This window comes from Aedes albopictus, chromosome 1 (genome assembly GCF_035046485.1).
Source record: "Aedes albopictus strain Foshan chromosome 1, AalbF5, whole genome shotgun sequence".
Taxonomy (NCBI): Eukaryota; Metazoa; Arthropoda; class Insecta; order Diptera; family Culicidae; genus Aedes; species Aedes albopictus.
Window position 1 is genome coordinate 155,205,889 of NC_085136.1, and position 27,613 is coordinate 155,233,501.

At 41.6% G+C, this 27,613-nt stretch overlaps 1 protein-coding gene across 6 annotated transcripts in view; it reads right to left on the reverse strand.

The window, feature by feature from the left end:
- LOC109412957 (irregular chiasm C-roughest protein) overlaps positions 1-27,613 on the reverse strand; it is a 581,003-nt gene that overhangs the window by 455,004 nt on the left and 98,386 nt on the right. Inside the window, exon 3 of one of the 6 annotated variants that reach the window (XM_062845617.1) lies at positions 635-759. The exons of the other annotated variants lie outside the window; for them this stretch is intronic. The gene's annotated coding sequence lies outside the window, so the exon portion shown is untranslated. The remainder of the gene's footprint in view (positions 1-634; positions 760-27,613) is intronic. 6 annotated transcript variants of the gene reach the window in all.

A 27,613-nucleotide genomic window follows, 5' to 3' on the forward strand; every position in this document is an offset into this window, starting at 1 on the left:
AGGTTACACGAGTTCACCTATTTGTTTGATTTATATCGGGAAATCCGTGAATAACAAACACCCGACGCGACGCATGGTCCAAGGTGCCCGGCCTTCAAGAAAGCTGCAGCGAACAAACACAGTGCCACTAAGGGCCAGAATCGCAATCTAGCGGGACAAAATTAATTTTTGGTACATAGTAATTCGCAACTTGTCCGCATAGGTGGCGCCGCCATCTAACTTTTTAGTTTTACGTCCTAGAGATTTCGCGTCTTCGGCAAAGTTGTTCACACAAAATAAACCACTCTTTCTTAGACGTAAAAATTCCACAGCCTACTGCTTTGGAGTTCTTTCAAAAATTAATTACGAATGTCAAATATCGGTTTTTGAGCTTTTTTGGTGTTTTTACGAGAGTTTATGTAAATTCAAAATATTTTCTGATGAAGATGTGTCGAATAACAACTATTGAACTGAAGTTGGTGGAATATTAACATTAGAAACTGAAGAAAAAATTATAAAATCGAAAAAATGGGCTTATTATAAAATTTTAATATCTCACAAAGCGCAGAAAATGGCAACCTGAAATTTCCAGCAAATACACATAAATACAAGGCAAATATACAAATATACAACGTTCTTCCGAAGTGTTACATACCTGTGAGAGGCCAAGAAGAATTACATATACTTCTTTTTTCATAAGTTCGTCCAAACGTGCGTTAAAGCCTGCGCACTTTAGATTCGGTACACTTTCAACCGGCTGCAGATCAAAAACGGTTTAACCTAGAAAAAAATGTTATAAGAAGCAAATGAAGCTTATTTATTTTTTTTGTAGAAAAAATATGTAAAAATCAGTTTTTATTTCTTCAAGATAAAATTTTGACCTGATTGTGAAATTCATGCCATTTCATTCTGCACAAACCAATAATCGTCAACATTTGCAAACTTCACAGCTTACGGGCTGATATTTCCACAAGAAACAAATTTATATTCATCTAAGATATGCTCAAAACAAGTTACGACATTAATCTCTTGACAAATATGGTTCACAAGACCATAATAAACTTATAGCCTTATTGTCCATTCACGTTATATTCAAAACATAATTTTACTCAAAGTAATATTTTATGAAAAAATATTTCCTGGGATCGTTTTGGATCTACAATTCCCCAATTCAAGTGGCCCAACTTAATTCATATCGAAACCCGGATTATTTTTGGAATTATTAGCAGCTTTCCCTCACAGTAGTCGGAAATTAACAGTCATAAGACTAACTCCTCATAATAAGCCTAAAATAAGATAGTTTTCATGAATAAAACACTGAAAACAATATAGATTTTGGAACTATAGATGTGATTCTATGATCACAAATAAAAAACTTCTGAGTAGATTCAGTTTTATTAAAAAAATCGTTAGATATTTCACGCCATCAAAACACATCGAATAAATTTCGTCAGCAATAGTCCATACAGCTTTCGAGCCACGATTATTTATATTGTTCTGCATTAATCATTGGTTTCTTGTATACCAATACTATTCACATAATATCCTTCTCGGATGCGTATTTGCCGAACTAAAGCTTACGCGAAAAGAACTGTTTTGACCTTAAATATCTATGCAAGCCTTTGATTTTCCATAAAACCCTTCAAAGGTTTACCATAGCTATATTGGAAATTTTAAAACACTCATGGAATATTTTACCTCCCTTAATCAACAATCATAATACCAACAACTATTATTTACTGCGTAATTGGTGAGTTTGGTAATTATATTTTCCTACACAAATCTTGAATCTGACAATGATTGGTTTTTGCTCAATGTGTGCAGGAAAAAAACTGGCACTATTTACGAATTCAGATCAATAGTTCATCTAAAAATATAAAAACAGGAAATTTTATATTTTTCCTACAAACGACAATGAATAAGCTTCAATTGCTTCTAACAACACTTTTTTCAAAGTGATACCGTTTTTGAGCGGCAGCCGGTTGAAAGTGTACCGATTCTAAAGTGCGCAGGCTTTACCATAAGTAAAATCCAAAATTTGATCCAGTCTCATTTATTTGTGTAATTATAGAGCATACTGTGAAAAAAGTTACGGTGTCTTAATTTGTATGGAGATTTACTGCCTGAGGCTGGCTTATCCCTTGTCATGTAAGCACATACGATTACGACTCAGAAGCTGTATATAACTAATTTGTCTGTTCCACAAAATATCATTGAACAATCTTGCCAACAAGTTCAACAAAGTGTTACAACGAAACATTTCGTCTTTAATCCTGGTAATATTTTCGTTCAAGCATGTCAAACGAAATAGCTCAACTATGCACCTCTCGAATGCCAACAGTATTGTCCCAGCTGAATTGCGGATCAAAAGTTGTATCGTGTTCGTTGAAATATACCTCTGGCATGAATCGCCTTTGCCATGCACCGACATTCCGAGCATCTACGACAAGCTCTCCTATGTGTCCCAAGGGGGTGTATTAGAGAAAGAAACCCAAACCAAAAAGACCGATCCTTCACTTGGCACAGCAAAGTCCGCTTGCCTGGCCGGAGCCTGGACTTGAGCCCGGCAAAAGCTCTCTTCGGAAAATTTTAGCTTGAAGTTGTGAATTATTAATTTTCACTTCTCGTTTTCTCGCTGCAGGCAGCCCAAAGCCGGAAACAAACTTTCGGGCGGCTTTTTGTTAAATAATCCACCTTTACCGAAAACAAGCTTATTTCATTTTTGGTCCGGCATTTAGGAAAATTGTGCTCAACAGGAAATCATAGCTGTGTACATATTTTTTTTCCTGGTGACATAAACTTCTCCTGGAAGAATTCGGGAAGTGTGTCCCAGGAAATTCCTCGGTCGTGCATGCGAAGTGGAACCAAAATGCAAATGAAGATAAAATACGATTATGACGGAGGAATGTTGGGGTTTGTTCAGACATTCGGGAATGATTTAAAGAGAACTGTCGAAGAGGAAGTTCGGATGAATCCTCAAGGATTTATCTGATATGATATTTATTATTTCAAAATCCAACTGTTCTTAATATTCTTTCGGCGTGGATATCCAATTTTAGGCTTAAAGAAGTCAACACAATTATATAATAAAGTTTGTGATTCAATTTTCGAAATACGTAACGAAATCGTCTGTTTTTCTCTTTTCTAACCTTGTAAGCTATAAATTGAAACATTTTCATTCTGATAATGGAATAAATCATTATCAATTAGCTTTAAATAGAATGACAGACAAAATCAAAAACTTTTGCCCTATAGAAACGTTTGTTCGTTCCCGTTGAACTTTGCTCAAGATGCTGATTTCTCTCAAATGCTACAATCACGATTTATTGTGACCCGAACGAGCAAGCAAGTACTCATCCACCCACCTCTCCCCAGTTCATACCAGCAACTGTCGTGCTCCAGTAGCCCACCTCGCAGAAGCACTTCAATCACTGTCACTGCAGCTGCGGGCGTTCAATCAATGCAGGTGAGCGCTCGGATGTGGCTGGAGCTTAAGGAAAACCAAAAACGACGAAGAAATATGAAAAATGGCAGCAGATGGCGCGACTGCAAGATGGTCTTCTTGAGCCAGTAAGTAGTGCTCGAATGGCGCGGCGGTGGTAAGCGGTGCTGCTGCTGTTGTTGCAGACAAATGAGCTCTGCCAAAGGAGTATCAATCTCGGGATAAATGAACTAGCAATACCAATTTTCGGGAGCACGAAACGAGAGCGAAAATCAGGTAACCATGGTGTGGGAAGAGTGGAATTATTACTTTTTTAGAAACGTCATCGTCAATTTAAACTTCAAATCAAGCTTGCAAAGAATGGCTGATACGATCAGGACCAATAGTTCAGCGATTACCTACCAGCTGACGAACGAGAACGGTCTACAACTGATTGATTTAGCCGCCTCTAAGAACATGTGCTTACGTAGCTCCTACACAGCGTCCATTAACGTTATACGGATGAAAATCGCAGACATTGAGGACCAAGGCAGCGGGAGAAATGACTACGTCGGTACAGCAGGGTCTAATAACGAGCCGGATCTGGGAGACCGAAAAGCTACCGGAGGAATGAAAGGAAGGGGTCATATGGCCCATCTACAAAAAAGTTGGAGTTTGAGAACTTCCGAGCGATCACAATCCTGAATGCCGCCTACAAAGTGCTATCCCAGATCATCTTCCGTCGCCTTGAACCCAAATCCGATATTACGCGCCAAACGATACCATCGAATTGCAAGACAAAGAAAACTTTTGCATTCAACTGAATGCTGATGATATCAAGATCCTCATGGGCGACATCAACGTGAAGGGGGCGCCATGGTCTCGGAGAAATGAGCGAGAAAGGTGAACTGTTTACAGAGTTTTGTTGCAACAATGACATGGTGATTAGGGAATCGCCCTTTCCTGATCAACCAGTGCACAAAGTGACATGGGTTTCCCGTGATGGCATCACGGAAAATCAAATCGACCACATCTAGGGTATCGCGCCACTTGGGCGGTGGCTTCTATATTCGTCTGTTTTCCACTATAACTCAGTCAATTTTGAACCAATTGACTTGAAATGTTGTACACGGGTAGATACTATACCTATCTCACCACATTCCAAAAGTTGTGTCAATTGGTTCAAAGGAGACTGGGCAAAAACGTATGGAGTCTGGGCCCGGAATGTACACCAATGACTCATAGCTCTTTCGAAAGGTCTAATCGAGACAAGAAAAAGTTGCTATGGGGCCAAAAATATTATTTATAATTATTTTTTATAAGCAACCAATCTCAAATAAACCAAATGTCTCATCTGTCAGTGTTATACACAATAATAAGTCATTCTATTACAAAAAAGCAGATAACAATGATTTCAGGAACAGGCCGGTGCATAGGGGTTTCTGCAAGTTTTTTGGAAAAAAGTGGAGGGGCACGTAGTGTATTAATCTGCGTATTAATATTAATATAGTGGAATGGGTATAACCAAAGGTATTATACCTAAAAACGCTTCCCTTGAGCAAGTAATTGTGAAATGTACAGATTCTAATGTTGAAACACTGTGAAATATATCAAAATATAAGGGGAGTACTTATGAAAAAAATCGCTTTGATCAGAGTCAAGCTTTATTCGACCAACCGGGTTGTCGCAAGGGTTGTGAGGCAATGATGTACTATCACCGATACTGTTCCTTATCGTAATCAACGAGATATTTGTGGGGAGCATTTTACCGTGCATCGAATTGTAGGTTACATTAGAAGCCTATCACTATGGAGCATCTGAACGACTTCCATTTGGCTAATGATGTAGCCCTACTAGACCAATGGAGCTTTGTCAAGCAGAGTAAGCTCAATGATCTAGCCCCGAACGTTTCTTTGCGACAGGTCTAACTATCAATGTCAGCAAGATCAAACCATTAGATGTCAACACGGACTAACCCCTCCAACTTAACAGTTGCTAGAAGAGTAGAAGAGAAGTATAAAAACTTTTAATATCTTGGATATCTTGGAATTAAGGAATAAATGATCGAAGTGTGAGGAAGGTGCTCCATCGTTATACCCCGGACAGACATGTGATACGAGTGTGATTCCTGTACAACGGTACGCAGTGTCAAGAAAATTCTAACAAGACTGACTTGAACTGAGATAATTTTCAGTATGGCACTCATTTCAAGCGCAATTGTACAGTGATTCTTGTATCACATGTGTGTCATAAGTATTAACTAAGCCTGTGGGGTACCTATGCAATGCACCCGTCACAGTAGCTTGTCCCTCACGCGTCAATGCATGGCGTGGTGGACGTTTTTCCACTGCCTCTCGTTGGATTGCAAACTGAGAACAACAATAATCAAAAATCAGTTAGTAGCGGTTGTGGCGAGCCCCAGACAACCAGTTGGCACGTTTAATGAAGTTTATGACCGTGTTATACGCACTTTTATGCAGTTAAGCTACATCGCATACGATGCAGCAAAAGTGCCTTATGCGTGCAAAAGTGGAGCCAATATACGTGCATTTGGCGGTACAACAATAACGCCATAAGACTTGCAGGTACATCTTACGTGAAGTACGGTGTGCCTTATTGCGACGTAACATAACACCTTATGCGACGAAAAAAAAACAATTATTGTCATCTCAGTGTCAAACTAATGACCTTTGAATTATCGAGCCCCACTTTATGTGCGTGTTCGCCAGACTGTCTGGAGATAAAACCGACTAAGCGTGATTTTCCGCACTGTTTCCACTTCCCCTCTCTGGCCAGCGTCATCTATTGTTGATTATCAGAGCCACAAAACAAAACTAATGAGTTTATAACCATAACGAAGACTATTCACTTGATGATCAACCTGGGCTTGTTAGGGGAATATCTGTAAATAAAAAGAAAATCGCGTTAAATACTGTTCCTTTGAATTCCACTAAGAATTTGCATCCTTTGACAGATACGTATTTCGACCTCAACTGTAAGGTCGTCTTCAGTGTCTTGTACTTGACAGTCGAGTCAAGTACAAGACACTGAAGACGACCTTACAGTTGAGGTCGAAATACGTATCTGTCAAAGGATGCAAATTCTTAGTGGAATTCAAAGGAACAGTACTTAACGCGACTATTCACTGTTTTGTAGTTATTTGGCACTGCGTGGAAAGTTCAACAGCACCTCTTTCAATATTTCAATGTTTTCACATATAATGCGATTGTGGTCAACGTAAACGTTTCTAGCTTATGCGAGTTGTTAGGCACCCTTTAATGAGTTTATTTTTTCATTCATGCGATTTCTTTCGTACACCAATGTGAGTTAAACTGGCATAATATGACAAGTACCAAGAGAAGTCGTATATGTAATCTTCGCAGTATGCTATTAAGCGAATTTATTTGATACGTTGCAAGATCGTTCGCACTTTCAAAAAAAAAAAATATAAAAGTTGATTTGTATTCTTATGCGACTTTTCCAGATACATCGCAATAAGTACAAAAATAACATCATATGCCATGAAAATTATTCGTCCGCCATACATATATGCGATAGAAGCTTAAAATAGTACTTTTTACGGTGTACTGCATGCATTCTTATGCAACTTCTGGTTGTATGGGGTTTAACCTCTTTGCACAAAGCGGGTAAGCAAGGTAATTCTTTAAGCAGTGTAGGGACACTATGAGGTAGCTGTGCACGAAGTGTCAGTATAGGGAACTCCATTTTCTTCCTGACTAGCATGGCGGGAGAGGTCATTGATGAATCATGGTTGATGAAGGCCATGAAAAATAGGGATGAGTAGAGTGCAGAAAAATGGAAGTGGCTGCGCAGCCGACAGGAGAGGTGCTACCAGGTGCGTTCGTAAGGCCGGTTTTTAACTCGGAGAGTGAAGAGCAGTAATACTTGCAAGCTTGGAAGAGTGGGCTTTAATCGGCCGGCTCGTCCCAGATCGAAGGGAGCAGGGGCTTGCGACTATGTGTAGGCCCTCTGCGACCACAGATTAGGGCGGGTAAGGGGGAGAATGCTTTCTGGACCTTGTGGACAGGCAGAAGAAGAAAAGAAAGAAGAATGAGGAATATGAGCTTAGGGACGCTAAGGCACGAAGAAGTATAAGGGCAAATACCAAGGGCAAGAAGGAAGACACTCTCGTCATCCAGACAAACGAGTCTAAGCACTAAGAGATTTTGAATGCGATGATGAGCAATGCCAAGTTCACGGACTCTGAAGCCGCCGCACTCGAAGAAAATAATATATCCTCGCGCTAAAGCACGACAAAATCTGCAAAGGCGCGGCCTACAAGTACTCATTGACATGGGTGAATCTTTATTGTCAATAATCGACTCCTTTCCGGCTAAAGGCATTTCAGTGCCGACATTAGCCAGTGCGAAACCTAGCATAGTCAGAGCCTTTAGCAGAGTCTGACCAAGCTGGTTCGTGAAACAGCATCCCCTTTACACGATCCAGGCATTGGAATCACCTGTCACCCGGTCTATGCCCTATCAGCTCAGCGGCCATACAGTTCAGTATCTGAGTGAACTGTTCCAACAGCTACTCCTGGACAGGGTATTCACCCGTTGTTCATATCGCCGATCCAGTTGCCGTTATCGGTTGGTATTCGGTATGGGTTGTCCGTTATGATGGCGATATCCATCTCCCACTCAGCGACTGCCTGAATCAGCAGTTGCTGGTTTGCGTCACAGTAGTTCAGGTTTGTACTGTGACTTATCAACAAAGTTCTTTTGAAGACTAGGACCGCTGTACATGTTGTTCGCGTATTTCCCGCAACAAATCAAGCACTTGGGATGGTTTGACCTGCCTTGCGCCTTATGACATTCATCCCCACATCGCCTACAAAGCTTGCTATTGTGCCTTTCGATATCAGTGATATCATATCACAATTAATCGCCCGTTTATTCAAACACAAACAGCTGCCCCTCAGAAACCCTTGCTCCCTTCAGTCTTATCCAATACTAGCTAGAATCCAAAGCTTCTATCTTTAAATTCCATTATTTTTTCTAGTTCCCTTGAAATCACCACTTCCTCCTCAGAACCACCAGCATGTTTCTAGAGCCCTCGGTTGCTTTCCAGAATACCCAGTTTTGACGTTGAATAACGTCCTTCGGCAACATATAGGGGTGTAACTTCAGAAAAACCAAAAATCGGCTGCGTCACGAAAAGTGGTCAGCTTTTGAACGCTAATAACTCAGTCATTTATGAACGAATTTTAAAAATTTTAGCACCGATCAGACGCAAATATTTCCAGAAATTATGTCAATTAATAACAACTATTGATTTTCAACAGCGAACTATTGAAAATTTAGGAAAAGTGAACCCATGTTTTATTCAGCCAATCACGTTCGAGCGCAGCTTTGGACTTTTCCGTCGAGCGCCTGGCAGTATAAAAGCTATTTCTTCTTCCCCTCTTCCTTCATTCTTCATCAACACCTCGAGGGGAACGCATCGGCAGAGAGCTGTACAGTTTGCTCCGTTTGCGTTTTCCTTTAGTGTTCTTTGGCAAGCCGAGCGTGGTGGTCGGTGCCTCTTCGCGTGCGGCAGCTCGTTCGTCAGAGACGGAGGAGCACAGCTCGGTTTACATTTTCGCTCAGCATTCTCTTCTCACAGCACATTTTCACGCTGTCGACCGCGGTAGACTGATGGACGCGGACGGGACGCACCGACGACAACCGAGCAGCAGCGGCGGTGGTGGAATAATTTATCATTTCCCCAGTTCGGAAGCGGATGGGCGCCGACGACACGGCAGCAACGCGGTTTGGTTTTGTGAAATCAAACTTCTCAGATCAAAATTAAACAGCCATTATTAGGGCTACAATTTTAAATTCCACGTAAGAGTTGATTCGAATTCCTGCAAACATTTCGAAACCTACTTCGAGAGCACCGCCAGCAACCTAGAAGCAGCCGCGGCGGTGACTCATTCGCATTTTCCCAGTGCGGTAGCGGATGGGCATGGCAACAACTGGGAATATTTTAATCGCTTGATAATCTATTCTAAATTCAAGATACGGTAACAAAAGCCTAAACTTCTGCGCGCATCATAAATCTGTTTGAAATTTCTTCAACTTTGAAAAATGGCAGGTTAGCTGGAAATGAAAACTGTTAACCAGCGCTGCCAAATTTCAATAAGAATTTTAGAACTTCAAATATCTGTAATCTTTAGAAATTTTGGTCGAAAATACATGACTTTTGTACAATATACTGTCATTCCTTACTAAACATTATAATATTGGTTAATGCTAAGCCTACCTACTGATTTGGCAATGGCTAATAATAATCATTTTAGTATATTTTAATACTCCGCTATAATAAATGAATGCAGATAAATTTGTATGGCATTGCTAAATTTTACTCCCCTCACATCTAACCAATCACGTTCGAGAGGGGAAGCCAGGCGATCAAGGATGGCAGAAAATCACTTCAAGTGATAAATGATACAGGATACGAATAATCCAAGACAGCCTTGTTCTTGCAGTAGCATGATGCCGACGCCTCACACCGTGCTCGTATCAAAGAACAATTAAAGCATCTGATGCACGCTTTATCGCGTGATGACCCGTTATCGGATCATGTTACAAGTCATGATAAATTGTATTCATCACATTGTTTGCCACTTATGCACCCGTAAGCCGCATTCATGATTCGAAATGATACGTTCATAAGCATATCTGGAAGCTAAATCACCAAGAATGCTCAAAAAGTGAATGAAATCACTTATTTATCATTTCGACTTCATGATAACGATCGCATTGCACCCGCACATGCTGAGCGAATCATTCTTCTCGGACCGAAGTTTGTTATGATGCTTGACGACAAAATGTTATCGTTGTTGCTATGATCGCGCGATGCCGTTCGACCGCGACACATTCGAAATCTGATCATGATCACTAGATTTCCATCCTTGCAGGCGATTGTGCCGTATAAAAGCAAACTGCTTCTTCTCATCTTCTTTATTCTTTCGTGACCCCTCGAGGGGATCGCATCGAAGGAGAGCTAGCCAGTTTCTCCGTTTGCATTTTCCATCAGTATGCTTTGGCAAGCCGAGCGCGGTGGTTGTCGGCTGTTACGCTCCCCTATGCATCGTTGTAGACGGCGCCAGTGGAGCAATCAGCCAGTTCAAACTGGTGCGCGGCAACTACGAGGGCTTTCTTTTGCCCCGAGTTTGCGCAGCATCGCCATCGCAAAACCCCCATCGGAATCAGCGCCACCTTCTGAATTTGGTTGGCACACAGTGGGACCATTCTAAAAAAAGACGATCAAAACCTCTAAAAGCCATTAGATGACATTTTAGCATATAGGTGTCTTTGGAAGATATGTTAAGAAAAATCTTCTCTATTTTTGTGCATATTCGCTGTATAGTAAAACTGTAAGGTGAACCCGAGCAAAAAAATATTTTTTCAAAATATTTTTCTAGAGGGTAGATGTCTTCAGCAAAGTTGTAGAACATGTAATTTCAAGTAACTTTGCTGAAGACACCATATAGCTTGGACTTCGTTTTTGGGGAGAAAATATAAAAGTTTTAAAACACAACCTCAAAATGAGTTTTTTGAATTTTTCCATGATTATATCGTAAAATTTTAACGTGATACGTTCTACAAGTTTGTAGGTACTACTAAAATACACTATCTTGCTGAAGACACCAACCCTATAAAATTGATAATTGCTCCAGTAAACCAACTTTTTTGAAAATTTTTCACTATTTTCACTATTGAATATTTTTTGAATAGGCACTTTTTGGCAGCCATGCTGTCAAAATTTCAATGCTTTATTTTGTCCAGAATACACCAAAATTGACTTAACAATCGGGTCTGATACGGCACTTTGATATCTGATGGTATTTTAATAGTCATTTTCAAAAAAAAAATCTCAAATCTCATACAACTTTGCGATATTATTTTTAGTTCATCCGAGTAGTAATTCTGAATAAGAAAAACAAGTTAAATAAATGCAGGCTATTTCAATTGTTAGTGTTTTTAATTTCTAACTAAAAATTTTTTAAGAGGGAAAGGCCCCTTTGAGTGATTTCCTTAACTACGAAATTATTCTCAAAAAGGCACAAAACCTCTTTATCTTTTCAAAAAATAGTTATAATATAAACGTAAAACTAATGGCTCCTCTGGGAAAGTATCCATAATCGAGCCGTGATCTTGATGCAGATTTGTCAAGGGATGAACCAAGGTAACATGTCTACGACGAAGGAATTTTGAACACCAAGGACAAGAATCGACCTAACGAACGCAGTTCTTGAAAACTGGAAAAAAAAAATTTTAAAGAGTATCAAACAGCATAACCAATTTTAATAGAATATAAAGAATTTTCATCATGACGAAAGATTTACAACCTAGAATATCTCTAACAGATACAGGTTATTTCAAACTGAATTAACAATGTTTCACTCGTTTTATTTTATTTTTAATTTTTAACACACAACTTTTAGAGGTGTTCATTATATCTTTGCCTTTTTTTTAACCGAAATTGTAATGTTAACATAGCAGAGGAAAAAAATGTTATCGTTATTTTAGTTGATTGATTAATGCATGTATTTTAACATAAACCAAGAAAATTACAATAAAAAAATAGATGAAAAACACGGTTTCTAATGGGTGTTAGAAATTCATCTAAAAATTTAATACGCGATATTTTTTGTCGGGTATTGAATGTAAAGTCAACCACAGTATAAGAAATGTAGACTATTTCAACCAGAATACTATTTGGATTAACTAGTAATAATATCGAAAAGTTTTCGTGAGTTTTCAGTTTGTATTGAATGATTTGTATGAAATTTACGAATATTTTCTTTGAAAAATGACTATTAAAATAGCATCAGAAATCAAAGTGCCTTATCAGACCCGATTGTTAAGTCACTTTTGGTCTATTCTGGACATAATAAAGCATTGAAATTTTGAAAGCACGGCTGCCAAAAAGTGCCTATTCAAAAAATATTCAATAGTGAAAATAGTGAAAAATTTTCAAAAAAATTGGTTTACTGGAGCAACTGTCTGTAAAATTGGTTGGTGTCTTCGGCAAGATAGTGTATTTTAGTAGTACCTACAAACTTGTAGAACGTATCACGTTAAAATTTTACGATATAATCATGGAAAAGTTAAAAAAAACTGATTTTGAGATTGGGTTTTAAAACTCTCATATTTTCTCCCCAAAAATGAAGTCCAAGCTATATGGTGTCTTCAGCAAAGTTACTTGAAATTACATGTTCTACAACTTTGCTGAAGACATCTACCCTCTAAATCAATATTTTGAAAAAATATTTTTTTGCTCGGGTTCACCTTACAGTTTTACCATACAGTGAATATGCACAAACATAGAGAAGATTTTTCTGAACATATCTTCCAAAGACACCTACATGCTAAAATGTCATCCAATGGCTCTTAGAGGTTTTGATCGTCTATTTTCAGAATGGTCCCACTGTGTGGCATAGCTACCGATTTTCACCTCATGCAACAATTGAACGATTATTGTACAACAAATAAAATTAAACAGCATTTCTAAGGGCTTCAAAAATGTTCCTCACAAGAGTGAATCGAATAATTTTCTTAGATGACGCGTCGGGTCACAAATATGTCAAAACCGACTAAGTCTTAAAACCGTAGCAAGCGGAATAGTGGAAATATATTAGATTGTTGTAGCATCCTTTATATTTCCCAGCCAAATTTTAATGTGTGTTGTGTCCGCAATAATTAAACATTTCTATGCCCATTTTTGCCACACAATCTAGAGAAGAAAACTGTATGATATCTAGAAATTCTTAGTTATATAATTAAATATTGGTAATTCCAGTCCACCAATTAGCAAAAGCTTAATGATTTGCATTTTTGAATGACCTGTTGGATTGCATCTGTTTAAACTCTTATAAAATGAACGGTTACCAACACAATTCTGTTATAGGTAAAGATTTTTAAATGGTTTTGAAAAATTCGTTTATGGAAACATTTTAAAACCAACTACTACGCTGAACAAGTCTTGTCGCGTCCATTCTAAATTTCTATATATAAACCTGCAAAAGCAGAGAAATTGTGCGAGAGGATTTGAAATCTGCATCAATTTTGTTCGCAAAATAATTACCTGTTAGCATCCAAAGAAATTCAAAGGTCTAGAAAACTACAGTTGGCCCGCTGAAATTATTCTGCAAATTGACTCACTGTATTTCGAGAGCAACAACATAGTTTAATGAAAGAGAAACTAGTTACGACTACCAGTACCTGGGCTGCTCATAAATGGTGAACCAAGAAAACCTAGTGCTGGGCTAGTACACAGGTTTAAATAGTTCTGACGTTCGATTTGAATAGGTCGTATCTGTATAGGAATCCCAGCAAATTTACGACCTATTCAAATTGAACGGCAAAGTTCATAAGGAATGAATCGGATCGAAAATAATGATAAATTAAACTCCCCTATCAATTGCCGTCTACAATCAAACTAAACCAAACCAAAATTTCACATCACAGGCTTTATCAATGTTAAAACAGCATTCAATAATCGAAACTAATGCATAAACGGACGTTATTCAACGTCAAACTTGCGGTCGTGTCTAGTATATAACCCCTCCAACTTTTTTTTAAGTTTCTTGAGGTTTTCCTCATCTTCTCTAGGATTCATCTGCTTCTTCCCAGAATCTTCAACTTCCTGCTCTAATATGAGCTTTTTGCTCAAATCGTCAGCTTTTTCCACTAACTCTTTGCTTTTTACTAACATCTTGCTCCATAAATCGCCAGCTTTTTTCTAATCTCGTTTTATTTTTGGAATAGCCCTAGGTATTTCTCTTGGTATCCGAATCTTCTTAGATCCATTATATGTATATTGAATTCACTTACTATTCCCAAGGTTACAATGTTTTTGCTGAGATCAAACATCCGAGCTTCTTATTGTAAGCATTGTCGTCTACCTAAAGTCACAATATTTCTGGTATCCTCATGGTACAGCAATGAATAATATCCATAGAACCTTGTACATTATATACTTAATTAAAACACCTTAATTAAATGCCAAGTTTCACTTGACTCATAATGTTTTTTTTTTTTCATACACTCATTGCACAATTATGGGTCACACACAATTATTAGTCACTTTCCACTTTAATAGATAAATACTAATTAATTGCAAGCTTTTGATAGCTATTATTATTTTTCGCACATAAGTTGATTTGTTTTGTGTCACTATACGTATCGTACACGGGCTTATACATCAAAACATACATATTTTCAATATTGTTTTGTTCGGCGCAAAACTAGCTGTCAAAGTAACGCTTCGATTGTGAATATCGGACAGTGCGTGCGATTCTTTCGTAAGCTCTGTAAAAGCGAGATTTAGTGATTTTCAAGTGCGAAATAGTATCGTCACCAGGACAAAGGTATAATTTACGTTCTTAATGTAGAAATTCATGTGACTGCAGCTAATTAAAGCTTATTTCAGGCAAAATTTAAGTGACTCATTATTGTGCCAAGGAACACCGAAAATCACACAATTATGGGTCACCTTTTGTGCAGCATAATATTGACAGTTCTGCGTACATGGGCATTGCATACTTTTAGGCGTTTATCGATGGTTGTGTTGGAGAATTTGTCCCTATTTTGAAAAATTGATTTCAAATCGTGAAAACACGCTTCGTTAAGAAGTTTGAGACCAGTTTTGGATTCTACTATAGTTGATCTATCGAGAATAAGTGATCATTCATTGAAAAAATAGACAAAACATTATTTTTGAGCCGATTTCTCTTGGGTGACCCATAATAGGCAACAAATTGACCCATAATTGTTACACAGCCAATTTTGACCCATTATTGTGGTTTTCATTATTCACCAACATTTTAGTAATTTTCACCGCCTAAAGTAAATTTTACACGCAGATTTTTATTTAAAACGATAAAAAGGGGTTTCAATGAAGAGAATATAAAATAAAAATAATGAAAGTGTTATTTTTGTATGAAAAACGATTCATATTATGAAATGGTTGTTCCTTGAGTGACCCATAATTGTGCAATGAGTGTACTCCCATTATATTTTGATATATTTCACTGTGTTTCAACATTAGAATCCGTACATTGCACAAGCATTTCCTCAAGGCTAGGGTTTTTAGGTACAATACCTTTGGTTATACCCATTCCACTATATTAATATTAATACACAGATTAATACACTACGTGCCCCTCCACTTTTTTCCAAAAAACTTGCAGAAACCCCAACCTTTTCTATGAACTGGCCTGTTCCTGAAATCATTATTTTCTGCTTTTTGTAATAGGACGACTTATTATTATGTATAACACTGACAGATGAGACATTTGGTTTATTTGAGATTGGTTGCTTGTAAAAAATAATGCAAATAATTACAACACAAACAACTAAAATCCGTCCCATACAATGTCAAATAACTTTTTTCTCTCATGATGAATATTTTTGGCCCCATAGCAACTTTTTCTTGTCTCAATTAGACCTTTCGAAAGAGCTATGGGTCATTGGTGTACATTCCGGGCCCAGATTCGCCCAGTCTCCTTTGACTGAGTTATAGTGGAAAACAGACGAATATAGAAGGCACCGCCCAAGTGGCGCGATTCCCTACATCAGCCAGAAAATAGAGACGAAGCCTTCTTGATGTGCGGAACAAACGTAGTGTCGATAATGCGTCTGACCACCATCTTCTAATCGGCGAGACCCGGCTGGTCATTGCGAGGATCCATCGAAAGAAGAAGAAAATTGGGCGGCGGTTCAACACACGCCGACTGGAAGACGCTGCGGTGAAAAGGTCTGTAACGAAAAAAGTGAACTAATTTGGTACGGTCTTGGTGTATAAATTACGTAACGATTTATTCGCTCTCTTCGATATCTCGAATGATATAGGGGTTGATGCGTACGGTTTGATAGTTTATTCGTAACTAACTGGTCTGGCTCTTGTATAGGCTTATATGAGATGCTCATGATCTACGAAACACGATATGAAATTCTACCTGCAATAGTTTACAATATTGTGTATGATCGAGTGAGATCACTATCTATCTAATCTAGTACTTCGTTATTATTATTATTAATATTTATTAAAGACACTTTACCACTTATGTGGCATTCGTGTCTGAAAGTACTTCGTTAGGGTGGTACAATTCATTTGGCAATTAATTCAATTTTCACCAAGGTCCTTCGTCGAAGAAATGGAGAACCGTGCGGCGGATACTCCAGAAGGGGGAAGCGTAGAAGATCAATGGAGCGTCATTAAAAACGCTTTCAGCGCCACCGGCAAGAATAATTTGGATGAACTACGCACCCAGAGGAAGCAGTGGATCACAGGCGGCACCTGAAGAAAGAAAAAGGAGCGGAGGAACGCCAAAGCCACGATTCAAGTGCGCGAAAATACGAGGTGCCAATCGACTCTCGAGAAGAAAATGAAGCGCTAATGTAGGCGGGGAAAAAGAGCATTGGTAGACTCCCTAGCCGACGAAGGCGAGAGAGGTGCAAATACCGGCGACATTCTCCTCTACGATGTCTCATTTCGCCTTAGTGGGACTAAGATAACTGCTATGATGCCCGTTAAAGACACATCCAGACAACTATCGACCGACCCGGCTGACCAGCTAAAACGCTGGTTCGATCCTTTTGGAAACATTTATCAAATCTCGGCAACACCACCAATACCGCTCCTTCATTGCAGGAGATAGAAACAGATATCCGTAGCATGAAGTCGAACAGGGCTCTGGGGCCAAGATGCTCAAAGCTGACCCCGTAGTATCTGCACAACTGCTGCATAAATTATTTTGCAATATATGGGAAACCGCGACATTTCCAGTCGAATGGATGCAAGGTGTCTTAACAAAGGTGCCCTAAAAGGGTTGCCTGACTGTAGGCAACAATTGGCGGGATATCATGCTGCTGTGCATCGTTCTCAAAGTCCTCTGCAGAGTGATCCTTAACCAGATACAGGAGAAGATTGACGCAACTCTCCGACGGCAGCTAGCAGGATTCCTTGTCGGACGATTAAGTCTGCACCATATTTTCACGCTCAATATTACGTTGGAATATCTCAATGAATTTCAAGAGCCTCTCTACCTGATGTTCATTGATTACAAAAAAGCTTTCGACCGATTCAATCATCAAAACGTGTGGGGAGCCCTCAGGCGCAAAAGTATCCCTGAGAAAATCATCGGCCTCATTGAACAGTACCGGGCATTTTCGTGCATAGTACTGCACAACGATTGATCGTGTACCAAATCGTAGCCATGACGACCAAATGTTTCCTTAGTATTTAATGGCCAATAGGGTGATTTTATATTGCAATATCTCAATCATCACCGACAACTTGATTTTAATTGCAGAATAGCAGCTAGTAGCAGCCAAATTTGATTTCAATGTCTCCCAGGGATCCTAAACAAAGGCATAGAAATAGTCCCAAAGAAACTTTGCGAAACTTTCTTTGTATGGGACGATTTGTATGAAAAAAAATGATTTTTTCAATGTGGCATTATTTAATAATTTCACAATCAACATTTCTACGTCTGATACGTCAATCGAAAGGTTTTAATGCAAGCTTTTAGCAACGACAACAACGAAGTTTAACATTTTTCATTTACCTAAGCCAAAGATATGCGAAGTTGAACATTTCATTCATTTTACCATAAATTGGCAATGGACTCATACTGCTGACAATATCTCGATAAGTTTAGGGATTTGCAAACTAATATTCTAGGATGTACTCTGCCGTTCTACGCATAGGTGTCCCATGTTATATGGGGTTAATCGGGCGTAGAACGGCAGACTGGTCCAAATGGTCTACTTTCAACTACCGAACCTTAATCTTAAGTTGAATAAAATCGATTTTTGATTTTTGGCCACCTAAATCCCCTTAGTGCACAGTGTACCCAGGATGGAGATCTTTCAATTCGTCTCCCTGCACCACCATGGGTGCCCAGGACTGAAGTAATCCTGTTTTTACATGTTATTACAAAACAAAACTATTTTCTGCTACCAGCTCTATTCTTTCAAGGTACCTTTGAAAAAATAAGAGAAAGATATTCAGCTTCCACTCTTGAAACTGAACAAACTTAACCACAACTCTGTATGTACAGAGTTGTGGATAAATTTGTTCAGTTTCAAGAGTGGAAGCTGGATATCTTTCTTCCCACCTTTCCAAGCTCCAAATACAGAAAAACATGCATATTAGATTCGCCTCTCAATAATGGGTTCACAAGTGATAATATTTTCCTACCATCACACACTCAATGCTATTCCATCCAATAATGTGCGTTCTTTCATTTTCGCAACAATATATGTAAATTGAAATGCTGTATCGAACCGATTCTTCTCATAGACCTCAATTTCTCGTATACGAATTCAACGTGCATGAGAAACCGAAAAGCGATTCGATTCGATATAATTATTGGCACCTATCAGAATAGGTGATGCTGCACATCAACACGTGTGTTTTCACGCCACTTTGATGTTTCTCTTTAGTTTTATGTTGTTATATGCGTATATTGCGTAGCATTGTACGCTCCATATACGGAGGCTGTATACTAACAAAACTTCGTTGTGGTGTCTGCTTTGCAAAATTTTGTGATGAGTTTTTTTATTACTGTTTCTTTGCGTAACATCATTACTAAGATAACACTTGGTAGATGCCACAGTAAGAGTCTGTCCATAAACTACGTAGACTCTTAGGGGGGACGGGGGGGTTTGGCCAAAGTCTACGCTCCATACAAATTTCGAAAATTGTGTATGAACAAAAGTCTACGGAGGGGGAGGGGGGTCGAGATTACCCAAAATGAGTCTACGTAGTTTATGGACATCGTTTTAGTACATTTTTATTTCCTGGTGATTCAGGAATGTAACTTCATTCGGTTATATCGCTTTATATGTAACAACTACTCATCGTGCTAAAAATTATTGGTTCCGTAGATGTCAACAATTCCATACCCCTAGAAACGAAGAACCTGTTTTTTTTTCTTCTTAACAGGTGTGATCGAAGCAACTGCTGTGTCCAAATAAGACAACAATGACAAAGATCTGTTATTCCGACGATTTTAAGTGTCAGACTCAGCCTAATTCGAAATTTATTCCGCAACAAAGAAACAAAACGCAACATTTTAAAATTGGACACTTCCACAGTACTGTTTCCAGCGCCAGAAGTTCATTAAAACTCAGCATGGTCTATATTTATGATTAATTAGTATCCTTCATTCTTAATCCCACCACACAGCTGAACACACATTGTCACGGTAGTCGTCATCGACGGAGACAGCCAAACGGCCGGCCGTCAGTAGTTGTCCAGGAACACCCTGTTCGGATTCCTGCTGCGTCCTTTCACTTAGACAGGGAAAACCGTACAGTTCAGTTCAGTCCAGTCCAGCAGAAGCACCCATTTATATCCCAGCAGTGAGCGAAGAGTGGAATTGTGCCGGTGCGGCCGGTGAGCTTCCCTTTATCCATGCGGCACACCGAGCGGACGCATATCGGCAATTTCTCGTGATAGCGCATCATTATTCATTCCCAGCTTTTGACCTCACCTTGATTTTTACGGTATTGTTATTTAATGTGGGTTTTGCCTGTGTTCAGATGCTTTTGCACTGATAATGGGGGGGGGGGGCGATACAGTTCCGCTATTTATTCTACTCTTTGATATTCTGAACATAGCGATTGGATGAGCTATGTTGAAACTCTTAAAATGTTGGGAGGTTACAACAGAGCAGAGATGGATTATTTAAAACAAAAATGTAAAAATTTGAAAAGTTACCATCAATCTTATACAAGAAACGAATGTTTATCAACATGAACTCTACAAAAATGCATATGATAGGCTAAATACAATACCTCGCTAACTTCCCGAACGTTCTCTTGAACCGCATAGGTATTCTAGGTCATCCAAGAATCTCCGGGAATAACGAACCTCAGATATTCAGGCGTAATCGGTGTTCGATTGATATTTCATGTTGATCAGTTGTTTATGTTCATGCAGTCAGATCTGGGATCACCAGAGAACGGGGTTCGACAGTTTTTCTAAGTCATTAAAGATCTCCTGGGAGCACATGCCTTCTGGTTTGCAGGCATAACCCGAGATCAATGGATGCCTCACAGCAATAGTTAATGTAAAGCAATTTACACATAGAAAACTGATTATTTGATACACAGAACTAAAAATATGATGGCTACCCTACCATGATCGGGTAAATTGTGGAGGTTGCAACCTGATGATAATTAATCAATATTAATTGCAAAAATAAACAATAAAATGATGGTGCGTATGTGATGACCCTCACGTGCTGCACAGTTGGCAATGATTACTGAAAATTACGAGCAATGAAAAAGTATGCATAGGTACCTTCAGTAATGGCTTAAGGTGCCACGCTGAAAATGGAATTCGCACAAATGCATTGAATTGCTAGGAGAAATACCACTTTGAAGAACCTTTTGCATGCATTTCCCTTCCCTCCCTTCCAATTAATCAACATAATTGATTTTTCAACAGCATCAAAAATTTGTTACACACCGGTCCCATTATTGCCATTACGGATCTGGATTACATGGCGCTTGAAGCAGCAAACACACACAAACACTACCGGGACGTTTGCCTTAAATAATACTTCGCCTTGGATCCACGCTTCGCATTGCTTCCTGTTGAGCGCACGTAAATTCATCGCAATTTTGTCGGTAAACATTTGATAACGATCACTCCGACGACGACAGTGTTTGAGCACCACCCCCTTAGTCGGTAAGGTTCTGGTACTGGCATGGCAGTCATGGAAGGAGGTGGGAGAGCATGATGTTGGCAGCCGACGACGACGACGACGACGCGACGTAAGGGAAGGTAAACTCGTAAATTTGTAATCTGAGTTCAAACATAGCCGGCTCAGTGTCACATGTGCTGAAATTTAATGTTGTTCTGGATATTTTTTGTGTCACAGTAGCAAATGAATTCCCGTTCTATGAATGAATCAACAGTATTGGGGGAAGGTACACAATACTGAAGTTTAGGGCGAAAAAAAAGTTTTCTTGCTGGATCCTCCATTTAATCCTGGGAGCCCGAATGAATGTTGCACATTTGATTATCTCTCTAAGTAACCTAGAGTTTGTTTGTTTGGAACATCCACACCCTAGTACAAAACCTGTATCAGAATCTTACATGTACAGAAATGCTTGCTTGAGTTTCGCTCAGGATTGCTGCGTATGGAGTGTGCTTCAACCTCCGTTGTGCCGCTTCCGATGGCACCGTCAATATCCGGCAGATCACTCCAAGTCATGAGCACATTTGAAAAGCCTCCAGAGGAAAAAGGAAAGATGAGCATGCCTGCCATCCCCGCTGCCATCGGTAATTTTGCTATACGAGAAGTACAACCAGGTCCATCCAAATATTTCTGAGCACTTCTGGACATATGTAGGGTATTGGTTCCCTCTTAAGCATGTGGCTCCCATTTTTATCCTACGAAAAACAAAGGATTGAAGCGCTGTTTGTTTTGTTTCTTATTTTTGTATTTTTTGTTAGAAGTGAGCACCCATGAAGACAAAAAGAACGGAATAAATCGGTGCCGTAATCGCTTGTTTTCGAATAGGATGAATATGGGAGCGTGAGATTACTGATGGCACACATGCCCTATTCGGTGGTAAATATTCGTAGCAAATCTCATATTGTTTTTCAATAAACACAAGAACACTTGGCGTAGCACTGGACTGTTTCACACAGTAAGGGAGAAAACTGGGTTTTCGGACCGCGAAAGAAATTCACTGGTTCACTTTTACTTCACTAATTTATTCTACTAATTCACTTTACAATTCGCGTTGTCATAAGCCACGCGAACCCTTATCGAAATCAAACTGACTGGCTGCGCAAAAGGGTGCGCACTTACACTACCCGTCATAAGTACGGACTCACAAAAAGTATTACAACAATATTGCATCACCCTGACTCACCTTGATATCTCCAAAAACTGAGGACTTACAGAGATGCTGTCTTCAGCAAAGTTATTCAGGAGCCCAAAAGCAACAAATTTTCTGAAGGCGGCATTTTTGTAGGAGTTCTGGTTTTAGAGATATCGAGGTGAGTCAGGGTGATGCAATATTGTTGCAATACTTTTTGCGAGTCCGTACTTATGACGGGTAGTGTATATACTGATGTTCCACTGTTCTGGAAACACGTGGAAAGTTCCACGCGACGTGTGTGGAACAAACCATCATCATATTGGCTGCAGGGCGACAAGCGTCGATGATGATGATGACGGCCACGGCGGCGGCGTTCGCTGCTGCTCTCACGGCTGGCTCTCATGGCACTCACTCTCTCGCTGCTGGTCGCTGCTGTCCCGTCGGCTCGGGTGAGTGCGCGTGCTTCGTGACGATCATGGATGACGGTTCCGATGCGATGGTTGGTGTTGGATGCGCAGCAGACCATGCTGCCGCAGTCGTTTGGAGCGTATGTTCGCAAACATACTTCCGCCCGTTGGAACGCAGATTCAATTCCAATGATCGTTGGTTGTTGCTGACGCGATGTCCTTACTAAGGCGCTCTTCGTCGACTTCCCAACCGGCATTGGTTGCATATCCTTGCCTCGTAGTTTGTTTACTAGATTGGCACATACTGGGCTGTCACTTTCCTGATCATTGAACAGGCCGATCACTGTCCATCCAAACTCTGTTCCGACCAAAGATGGCAGGCTATCAGAAAGCTTGATCCGACTTTGCTTCAGAATTTCCGCAAACAGTTCGGCTCCAATCTGCATATCTATCTCACTTGGGCAATGGAAGACGGTATCAGCCAGCAGAATACCTGGAGGAATACACCACGTATCGATATTCACACGTGCTGCTGGGGTCGTATCTGTCACCTTTGGCTCTGTGTATCACTCTAGGTTGGTGGTAAAATCACTACAATTCGATCTCATTTGCACCACCACCTTGTGATGCAGTTGGGATCTGGTGCCATTGACGCCAACAACTGGAACGTTCGCTGGAAACTTCAGTAGCTTCATCCTTTGAACTACTGAGTCAGCGATGAGGTTGATCTGTGATCCGGAGTCCAATAGAGCACGCACACGATGAACTTGACCGTTCTTCGAAGTTAAGTTAACCATCGCCGTCATTAGGAACACATGCCTGGTTGATGAAGAATCTCTGCTGGAAGACGATGACCTTACAGGATGCTGAATCGCAAGCGGTACTGGATTGGCCTCTGCAAGTTTCTGGGTATCAGCGTGCTTAAAACAGGAGTTCTTTTACGCTTGAAATGTAGTAATGTGTTATGCCTTTTGGAGCAGTCTATGCACGACTTGCCATTAGGGCACGCTAAACTACGATGTTCCCTTCTTAGACAATTGAAGCATAAATTTAGATCCTTCACTCTGGTATGGCGCTGAACCACGGACAGCTTCTGGAACACGGAACACTTAAAATTTGGATGCTGTCCGGCACAGAAGCTGCACACAAACTTCGACACTACTAAAGCTGCATGCGATGTCTTGGAAGGCACGAACTTGGATGCAGGCGGCTTCCGGTTGGAGACCTAGGTGGGTGCATTATTCTCGCATCTCTCTAGAATGATGCATCGTTGCTTTAAAAATTTGATGGTCTGTTCGTAGTCTGGAAGCTCCGTCTGGTCCATTGAAGCTTCCCACAGCTCACGGGTCTGACCATCCAACGCACGACTCAACACGGTCACCACGATCAGCTCTGACATCCCCGAAAGTGGTTGACCGAGCTTGATTAAGTTCTCAACATGGCGAGTGCACTCTTCAATGAGACTCCGGAGTTCCTTCGACGATCTCCTTGTGATCTGTTTAAGGTTTAGCAGGCCCAGGATGTGAGATTCCAAGATAAGCCGCCTGTTGCCAAACCTCTCCTCTAGGATGTCCCATGCGCGCTGGTAATCGTTGTCCTGCAACGTCTCCAGATCGATCACACCAGCGGCATCTCCTTTTAAGGTGTTCTCGAGGTGGTACAACTTCACGGCGTCTGAATCTGATGAACGCTGCATCAGATCCTGGAACATGGCTTTAAAGCGGGGCCATGCTTCATAATGACCATCGAAGGTTGGCAATGGAGCACCAAAGGATTGCGATTGGACGATGATCGTCTGCTGGTTGGTGACACATGATGGCTGTTGGGTTGGGGGCGCAGTTAACTTCTCGTTCCAGCTCTCGAGCAGCACAGACACGTCCTCGTACAGGTCCAAAAACTTGCTAACAAGGCGAAGGTCGGTGGTAATAGTGGGTGACTTTAATGCCTCGGCCGTGGAATGGGAAGACGTTTCACGAACCAGCGGGGTAAGATCCTGCTAGAGACACTGGCCATACTAGATGTCGACCTGGCTAAAATCGGTACCAAGAGTACTTTTAGGCGGAACGGTGTTGACGTATTTTTTTGTAGTCGTGACCCAACAAGTAGTTCGAACTGGAGAGTATACGATGACTACACTCACAGCGATCACCTGGTGGTTCGCCAGAGTATCGACTACAACAACAGCAGGCAATAGGTAGAGGACGAGGCGGGTAGGCCAAGGCCAAACCCTCGCGGGTGGAAAACATCATACTTCGACGAAGGGGTATTTAGGGAGATACTCCGCCGTGAGCAAACTCACCATGGTTTAGACGGCGACGAGCTGGTAAAAATGCTCTCGCTTGCGTGCGATGCGACTATGCCTAGGCGAGTACACCCTAGAAATGGGAGGCCACTGGCTTACTGGTGGAATCAATCGATTGCGGACCTGCGCCGCGCCTGCCTACGGGCTAGGCGGCGGATGCAGCGAGCACGATCAGAGGAAGAGCGAAACGAACGGCGGGTGGTGTTCGCCGCTGCAAAAGCCGCGCTCAAGACCGAGATAAGAGCAAGCAAAAAGGCCTGCTTCGAGGGTCTCTGTCAGAGTGCCAATATGAACCCGTGGGGTGACGCTTACAGGATCGTTATGGCCAAGACGAGAGGGGTGATGGCTCCTACAGAGCAATCTCCAGAGATGTTGGAGGGGATCATTGGAGGACTTTTTCCGCGTCATGATCCTAGTCCTTGGCCTCCTTTCGTAGGACAGCCGGGGACTGGGGCTGGCGATGAGGAGAGGGTCACCGATGTGGAACTTGCGGGGATAGCTAAGTCCCTTAGCGTAGGTAAGGCCCCAGGTCCGGACGGAGTTCCTAACCTGGCCTTAAAAGTAGCTATTGCAGAGGCTCCCGAGATGTTCAGGTCTGCTATGCAGAAATGCCTGGACGAGGGAGTTTTCCCAGAAGCTTGGAAGAGGCAGAGCCTGGTACTATTGCCAAAGGCGGGGAAACCACCCGGAGACCCGTCGGCATATAGACCAATATGCTTGATTGACACGGCGGGGAAGGTGCTCGAAAAGATCATCCTCAATAGAATGTTGAGGTTCACTGAGGGCGTAAATGGTCTCTCGAGCAACCAGTATGGCTTCCGGAAGGGGAGGTCCACCGTAGACGCTATCTTGTCGGTTACAAAAACCGCCGAGAAAGCACTCGAGCCTAAGAGGAGGGGAATTCGCTTTTGCGCGGTAGTGACTCTGGATGTAAGGAATGCGTTTAATAGCGCCAGCTGGTCTGCTATTGCCGATGCGCTCTTGCGTCTGGGGATACCGGAGTACCTGTACAAGATTCTCGGAAGTTACTTTCAGAATCGTGTACTAGTCTACGACACGGAGGTGGGTCGGAAGTGCTTTCACATAACCTCAGGAGTCCCGCAAGGTTCCATCCTGGGTCCGGTGTTATGGAATGTCATGTACGACGAGGTGTTGAGGTTAGAGTATCCAGTGGGAGTGGTGATTGTCGGATTTGCCGACGACATTACGCTCGAAGTCTACGGTGAAACGATCGAGGAGGTGAAGTTGACTACCAACCACTCGATCAAGGTTGTGGAGGCGTGGATGCGGTCTAGGAAACTGGAGCTGGCTCACCACAAGACAGAGGTGACGGTTGTTAACAACCTGAAGTCGGAGCAGTAGACGGAGATCAGTGTAGGAGAGTGTACTAACCTGTCAAAGCGCTCCGTCAAACACTTGGGCGTGATGATCGACGATAAGCTTACCTTCGGTAGCCACGTCGATTATGCCTGTAAAAGAGCCTCCACAGCTATTGCGGCACTGTCCCGGATGATGTCCAATAGCTCTGCGATGTACGCCAGTAAGCGCAAGCTTCTGGCTAGTGTTGCTACGTCCATACTTAGGTATGGCGGCCCGGCGTGGGGCACCGCGCTAAGTACTAAATGCTACCGACGGAAGCTGGAAAGTACTTACAGGCGTATGTGTCTGAGGGTTGCGAGCGCATACCGTACCGTGTCACACGACGCTCTCTGCGTCATTACTGGTATGGTGCCAATCAGCATTCTTATCAGTGAGGACATGGAGTGCTTCGAAATGCGCGGCACAAGAGGCATACGCAGGACTGCCAGGATGGCCTCTATGGTCAAATGGCAGCGCGCGTGGGACAGTTCCACCAAAGGAAGGTGGACCCATAGGTTGATACCGAGGGTAGATAGTTGGATTAATAGGCGCCATGGGGAAGTTACATTCCACCTGACACAGGTCCTTACAGGTCATGGTTGCTTCAGACAGTATCTACACCGTTTCGGGCATGCGGATTCTCCCGAATGCCCAGTGTGCAATGGTTTAGAGGAAACGGCGGAACACGTTTTGTTCGTGTGCCCGCGTATTCGCACAATGCGTGACCGCATGCTTGCCGCATGCGGAGAGGACACAACTCCGGACAACTTGGTCCAGAGGATGTGTAGGGATGAGTTTGGCTGGAACGTCATTTCAACGGCTAGGTGGTGGAATGTAGCTTCCCCATGGCGCCTATTAATCCAACTATCTACCCTCGGTATCAACCTATGGGTCCACCTTCCTTTGGTGAAACCGTCCCACGTGCGCTGCCATTTGATCATAGAGGCCATCCTGACAGTCCTGCGTATGCCTCTTGTGCCGCGCATTTCGAAGCACTCCATGTCCTCACTGATAAGGATGCATCCACGCCTCCACAACCTTGATCGAGTGGTCAGTAGTCAACTTCACCTCCTTGATCGTTTCACCGTAGACTTCGAGCGTAATGTCGTCGGCAAATCCGACAATCTTGACTCCCAGTGGAGACTCCAACCTCAACACCTCGTCGTACATGACATTCCATAACACCGGACCCAGGATGGAACCTTGCGGGACTCCGGGGTCGTGCAATTTCGAAAGGAAAACATGAGGTACGACAGACGTAGCAAATCGTTTCCCATACGAACGG